At 38.2% G+C, this 6,205-nt stretch overlaps 1 non-coding gene across 1 annotated transcript; it reads left to right on the forward strand.

Moving 5' to 3' along the window:
* The first annotated feature begins 1,731 nt into the window (after positions 1–1,731).
* Positions 1,732–1,839, forward strand: LOC148562337 (small nucleolar RNA R71). The gene has a single exon (XR_015887602.1). It is a non-coding gene; the product is annotated as a small nucleolar RNA R71 (small nucleolar RNA).
* Positions 1,840–6,205: the final 4,366 nt, after the last annotated feature.

Below are 6,205 nucleotides of genomic sequence, written 5' to 3' on the forward strand. Positions count from 1 at the left end.
TTTAATGTCAATAGCTTGACAGTGAGCTCCCATGGACCCTCACAGATAATCAGAGCAAGGTTGGAACCTCCCAACACCAAATTTAGAATTTGATTGTGGGGGTTCAACACCAAACTTAGAGTTTGGTTGTGGCCTCCCAACACCAAACTTAGAGTTTGACTGTGGGGGCTTTGATTGACTCTGCAGTGAGAGAAGCTTTTCATGCTTCCTCTCCATGGTTTCAGAAGGAGATCCTTGAGTTTTAAACACAAGTGAATCCTCATTCAGTTGAAGGATCAATTCTCCTCTGTCCACATCAATCACAGCTCTTGTTGTGGCTAGGAAGGGTCTTCCAAGAATGATGGATTCATCCTCATCCTTCCCAGTATCCAGGATTATGAAATCAGTAGAGATGTAAAGGCCTTCAACCTTCACTAACACGTCCTCTACTTGACCATAAGCCTATTTTCTTGAGTTGTCTGCCATCTCTAATGAGATTCTTGCAGCTTGCACCTCAAAGATTCCCAGTTTCTTCATTACAGAGAGGGGCATGAGGTTTATCCCTGACCCAAGGTCACATAGAGCCTTCTCAAAGGTCATGGTGCCTATGGTACAAGGTATTAAGAACTTTCCAGGATCCTGTTTCTTCTGAGGCAATCTCAGTTGATCCAGATCATTCAGTTCATTGGTGAGCAAGGGAGGTTCATCTTCCCAAGTCTCATTACCAAATAATTTGGCATTCAGCTTCATGATAGCACCAAGGTACTTGGCAACTTGCTCTTCAGTAACATCTTCATTCTCTTCAGAAGAAGAATACTCATCAGAGCTCATGAATAGCATAAGGAGGTTCAATGGAATCTCTATGGTCTCTAGATGAGCCTCAGATTCTTTTGGTTCCTCAGAGGGGAACTCCTTATTGATCATTGGACGTCCCAGAAGGTCTTCCTCACTGGGATTCACGTCCTCCTCCTCTCTTGTGGGTTCGGCCATGGTGGTCAATTCAATGGCTTTGCACTCTCCTTTTGGATTTTCTTCTGTATTGCTTTGGAGAGTACTAGGAGGAATTTCAGTGATCTTTTTACTCAGCTGGCCCACTTGTGCCTCCAAATTTCTAATGGAGGACCTTGTCCTATTCATGAAACTTAGAGTGGCCTTAGATAGATCAGAGACTATATTTCCCAAGCTAGATGGATTCTGCTCAGAACTCTCTGTCTTTTGCTGAGTGGATGATGGAAAAGGCTTGCTAATGCTAAACCTGTTTCTTCCACCATTATTAAAGCCTTGTTGAGGCTTTTGTTGATCCTTCCATGAGAGATTTGGGTGATTTCTCCATGAGAGATTATAGGTGTTTCCATAGGGTTCACCCATGTAATTCACCTCTACTATTGCAGGGTTCTCAGGATCATAAGCTTCTTCCTCAGAAGATGCCTCTTGAGTACTGTTGGATGCAGCTTGCATTCCATTCAGACTCTGAGAAATCATATTGACTTGCTGAGTCAATATTTTATTCTGAGCCATTATGGCATTCAGAGTATCAATTTCAAGAACTCCCTTCTTCTGAGGCATCCCATTACTCACAGGATTCCTCTCAGAAGTGTACATGAACTGGTTATTAGCAACCATGTCAATGAGTTCTTGAGCTTCTGCAGGCGTTTTCTTTAGGTGAATGGATCCACCTGCAGAGGTATCCAATGACATCTTAGCTAATTCAGACAGACCATTATAGAATATATCCAGGATGGTCCATTCTGAAAGCATGTCAGAAGGACACTTTTTGGTCAGTTGCTTATACCTCTCCCAAGCTTCATAGAGGGATTCACCTTCTTTCTGTCTGAAGGTTTGAACATCCACTCTAAGCTTGCTCAGCTTTTGAGGAGGAAAGAACTTGGCTAAGAAAGCCGTGACCAGCTTATCCCAAGAGTTCAGGCTATCTTTGGATTGAGAGTCCAACCACACTCTAGCTCTGTCTCTTACAGCAAACGGGAAAAGCATAAGCCTGTAGACCTCGGGATCAACCCCATTGGTCTTAACAGTATCACAGATCTGCAAGAATTCAGTTAAGAACTGAAAAGGATCTTCAGATGGAAGTCCATAAAACTTGCAGTTCTGCTGCATCAGAGAAACTAATTGGGGTTTAAGCTCAAAGTTGTTTGCTCCAAAGGCAGGAATGGAGATGCTTCTTCCATGTAAATTGGAATTAGGTGCAGTAAAGTCACCAAGCATCCTCCTTGCATTATTATTATTTTCGGCTGCCATCTCCTCTTCCTGTTCAAAAATTCCTGTAAGGTTGTCTCTGGATTGTTGTATTTTAGCTTCTCTTAGTTTCCTTTTTAGAGTCCTTTCAGGTTCAGGATCTGCTTCAACAAGAATGTTCTTGTCCTTGCTCCTGCTCATATGAAAAAGAAGAAAACAGAAAATAATAGGGATCCTCTTTGCCTCAGTAGAGAGAGGTTCCTTTGTGTGAGTAGAAGAAGAAAAGAATGTAATGTAAAGAAGAGAAGAGAAAAAACTAGAACACAGAGAGGGAGGTGGTGTTCGAATTTTTGGATGGGAGAGAAGTATTAGTAGATGAATAAATAAATAGAAGGAGATGAGAGAGAGAATTTCGAAATTTAATTAAAATAAAAATTAAAATTGGAACTTAGATTTCGAAAATTAAAGTTGAAATTAAATTAAAATTAAAACAATTAGTTAATTAAAAAGGAATTTTAAAAAAGGAGAGAGGGAATTTTCAAAAATAAGAGAGAGAAGATTAGTTAGGTAGTTTTGAAAAAGATATGATTGAAATTTAAAAAGATATGATTGAAACAAAAAGATAAGATTTGAAAATCAATTTTAAAAAGATAAGAAGTTAGAAAAGATTTTGAAATTGAATTTGAAAAAGATTTGAAAAGAAAATTAAAAAGATTTGATTTTGAAAACTAAAGTTGATTACTTGACTAACAAGAAACTAAAAAGATATGATTCTAGAGTTTAAAGATTGAATCTTTCTTAATAAGCAAGTAACAACTTGAAATCTTTCAATCAATCATATTAAATGTTAGTAAAGATTTTGAAAATTAAGAAATAAAATAAGAAAAAGATTTTGAAAATTAAATTTAAAAAGTTTTCGAAAATATGAAGGTAAAATGAAAAAGATTTGATTTTTGAAAAAGATTTTGAAAAGATAAGATTTTTAAATTGAAAATTTGATTCGATTCATAAGAAACAATTAAATTTAAAAACTTTTTGACTAAATCAAATCATATTTTCGAAAATTTTGAGTAAAATAAGGAAAAGATATTTTTTTGATTTTTGAATTTTTAATGAAGAAAGAGAAAAACATCAAAAAGACTCAATGCATGAAAATTTTGGATCAAAACATGTGATGCATGCAAGAACACTTTGAATGTCAAGATGAACACCAAGAATAGCTTGAAGATCAAGATGAACATCAAGACTTATTTTTGAAAAATTTTCAAGAAAAGAAAACATGCAAGACACCAAACGTAAAGATTTTTAATTTTTAGACACTAAGAATTCAAGAATGCATATGAAAAACAAGAAAAGACACAAAACAAGAAAATATGAAGATCAAACAAGAAGACTGGCCAAGAACAACTTGAAGATTATGAAGAATGCATGCATGAGTTTTTGAAAATTTTTAGAAAAATAAAAATATGCAATTGACACCAAACTTAAAAATTGACTCAAGACTCAAACAAGAAACACAAAAATTATTTTTGATTTTATGATTTTGAAAATTTTTTTGTATTTTTCAAAAATAAGAAATAAAAAGCTTAAAAATAAAATAAAATTACCTAATCTGAGCAACAGGATGAACCGTCAGTTGTCCAAACTCGAACAATCCCCGGCAACGGTGCCAAAAGCTGGGTGTGCGAAATCGTGATCATTCCATTCCTTGGTAACGGCGCTAAAAACTCAATACGCACGTTCATGATCTTATATCTGTTTCACAACTTCGTACAACTAACCAGCAAGTGCATTGGGTCGTCCAAGTAATAAACCTTACGTGAGTAAGGGTCGATCCCACGGAGATTGTCGGCTTAAAGCAAGCTATGGTCACCTTGTAAATCTTAGTCAGGCGGATTAAATTGTTTTAAGAAATTATAGTGGATGAAAATTAAATAAAATATAAAATAGGATAGTGGTACTTATGTAATTCATTGGTGAGAATTTCAGATAAGCGTATAGAGATGCTTTTGTTCCTCTGATCTCTGCTTTCCTGCTATCTTCATCCAATCAGTCCTACTCCTTTCCAAGGCAAGCTTTATGTAGGGCATCACCGTTGTCAATGGCTACATCCCATCCTCCTGTGAAAATGGTCCAATGCGCTGTCACTGCATGGCTAATCATCTGTCGGTTCTCGATCACACTGGAATAGGATTTACTATCCTTTTGCGTCTGTCACTACGCCCAGCACTCGCGAGTTTGAAGCTCGTCACAGCCATCCCTTCCCAGATCCTACTCGGAATACCATAGACAAGGTTTAGACTTTCCGGATCTCGAGAATGGCCATCCATGGGTTCTAACTTATACCACGAAGACACTAATATCTCAGACTCAGTCCCCTGTATTAGATATCCAAGAGATATCCATTCAATCTAAGGTAGAACAGAAGTGGTTGTCAGGCACGCGTTCATAGGGAAATGATGATGACTTTGTCACGATCATCACATTCATGTTGAAGTGCGAATGAATATCTTAGAAGCGGAATAAGTTGAATTGAATAGAAAAACAGTAGTTCTTTGCATTAATCCTTGAGGGACAGCAGAGCTCCACACCTTAATCTATGGTGTGTAGAAACTCTACCGTTGAAAAATACATAAGTAAAAGGTTCAGGCATGGCCGAATGGCCAGCTCCCATGATCTAAGAACTAAACGTCCCAAGATGTCTAATACAATAGTAAAATGTCCTATATATACTAGACTAGCTACTAGGATTTACAGAAATAAGTAATTGATGCAGAAATCCATTTCCGAGGCCCACTTAGTGTGTGCTTGGGCTGAGCTTGAAGTTTGCACGTGGAGAGGTCATTCTTGGAGTTGAACGCCAGTTTGTAACGTGTTTCTGGCGTTGAACTCCAGAATGCAGCATGAAACTGGAGTTGAATGCCAGTTTACATCATCAATCCTTATTCAAAGTATGGATTATTATATAATGCTGGAAAGCCCTGGATGTCTACTTTCCAACGCAATTAGAAGCGCGCCATTTGGAGTTCTGTAGCTCCATAAAATTCACTTTGAGTGCAAGGAGGTCAGAATCCAACAGCATCTACAGTCCTTCTTCAACCTCTGGATCTGATTTTTGCTCAGGTCCCTCAATTTCAGCCAAAAAATATCTGAAATCACAGAAAAATACACAAACTCATAGTAAAATCCAGAAATGTGATTTTTAATTAAAAACTAATAAAAATATACTAAAAACTAACTAAATCATACTGAAAACTATGTAAAAATAATGCCAAAAAGCGTATAAATTATCTGCTCATCAGTAGCCTGGCACTGGTGAAGGCATTCGCAACTGCCTTGTAGATCTCCTGTGGAATTATCTGTTCCACCTCCACCTTATTACCGAGTATGATGTACTGAATCATCATTGTTCAGTCCATGGTCACCTCAGAATGGTTGCTTGTCAGAATGATGGAGCACTGAATGAACTCCATCTATCCCCAACCGGTGTCAGATCGTGCCTACGCAACTTCCTAGGCTACCCCTCAGAATTGAGCCTTCCCTAGGCTCCCGAAAGGCATATGTTTGCTAATATCTACTTTGGCTTCCTGTCCTTGTTGACCCTCTCAGTGTAGTACTCGTTATCCTCCCCAGTCAGTGGTAGGCAGAGTGTTTCTCACACGCTCTATGGTCTGAAGTCAATGACTCGCCCTCGCACAATAGTCCTCCAATTCTTAGTGTTGGGGTTTACGCCCTTCACATACTTGTAATTTACCCAAACATTGGCGTAAAACTCTTAGACCATCAATTGGCCCACCTCAGTAAATGGGTTGCACAATGTGCCCTAACCTCTCCTCTAAATCTCAGCCTATATTTTCGGATACTCGTCCAGTTCAAGATTGAACTGAACCTTCGGAATCACCTTCTTCTGCGAAGTGATCTCATGAAAGTAGTCCTCATAGACCTTGGAACTGAACCGGTTTACATCAAAAGGACCGGTCACCGGGGCTTTCTCCTTCCTCTTCCTAGAGGAGGATTCTTTGGTCTTGGGTGC

This window comes from Arachis ipaensis, chromosome B6 (assembly GCF_059453495.1).
Source record: "Arachis ipaensis isolate K30076 ecotype BB chromosome B6, ASM5945349v1, whole genome shotgun sequence".
Taxonomy (NCBI): Eukaryota; Viridiplantae; Streptophyta; class Magnoliopsida; order Fabales; family Fabaceae; genus Arachis; species Arachis ipaensis.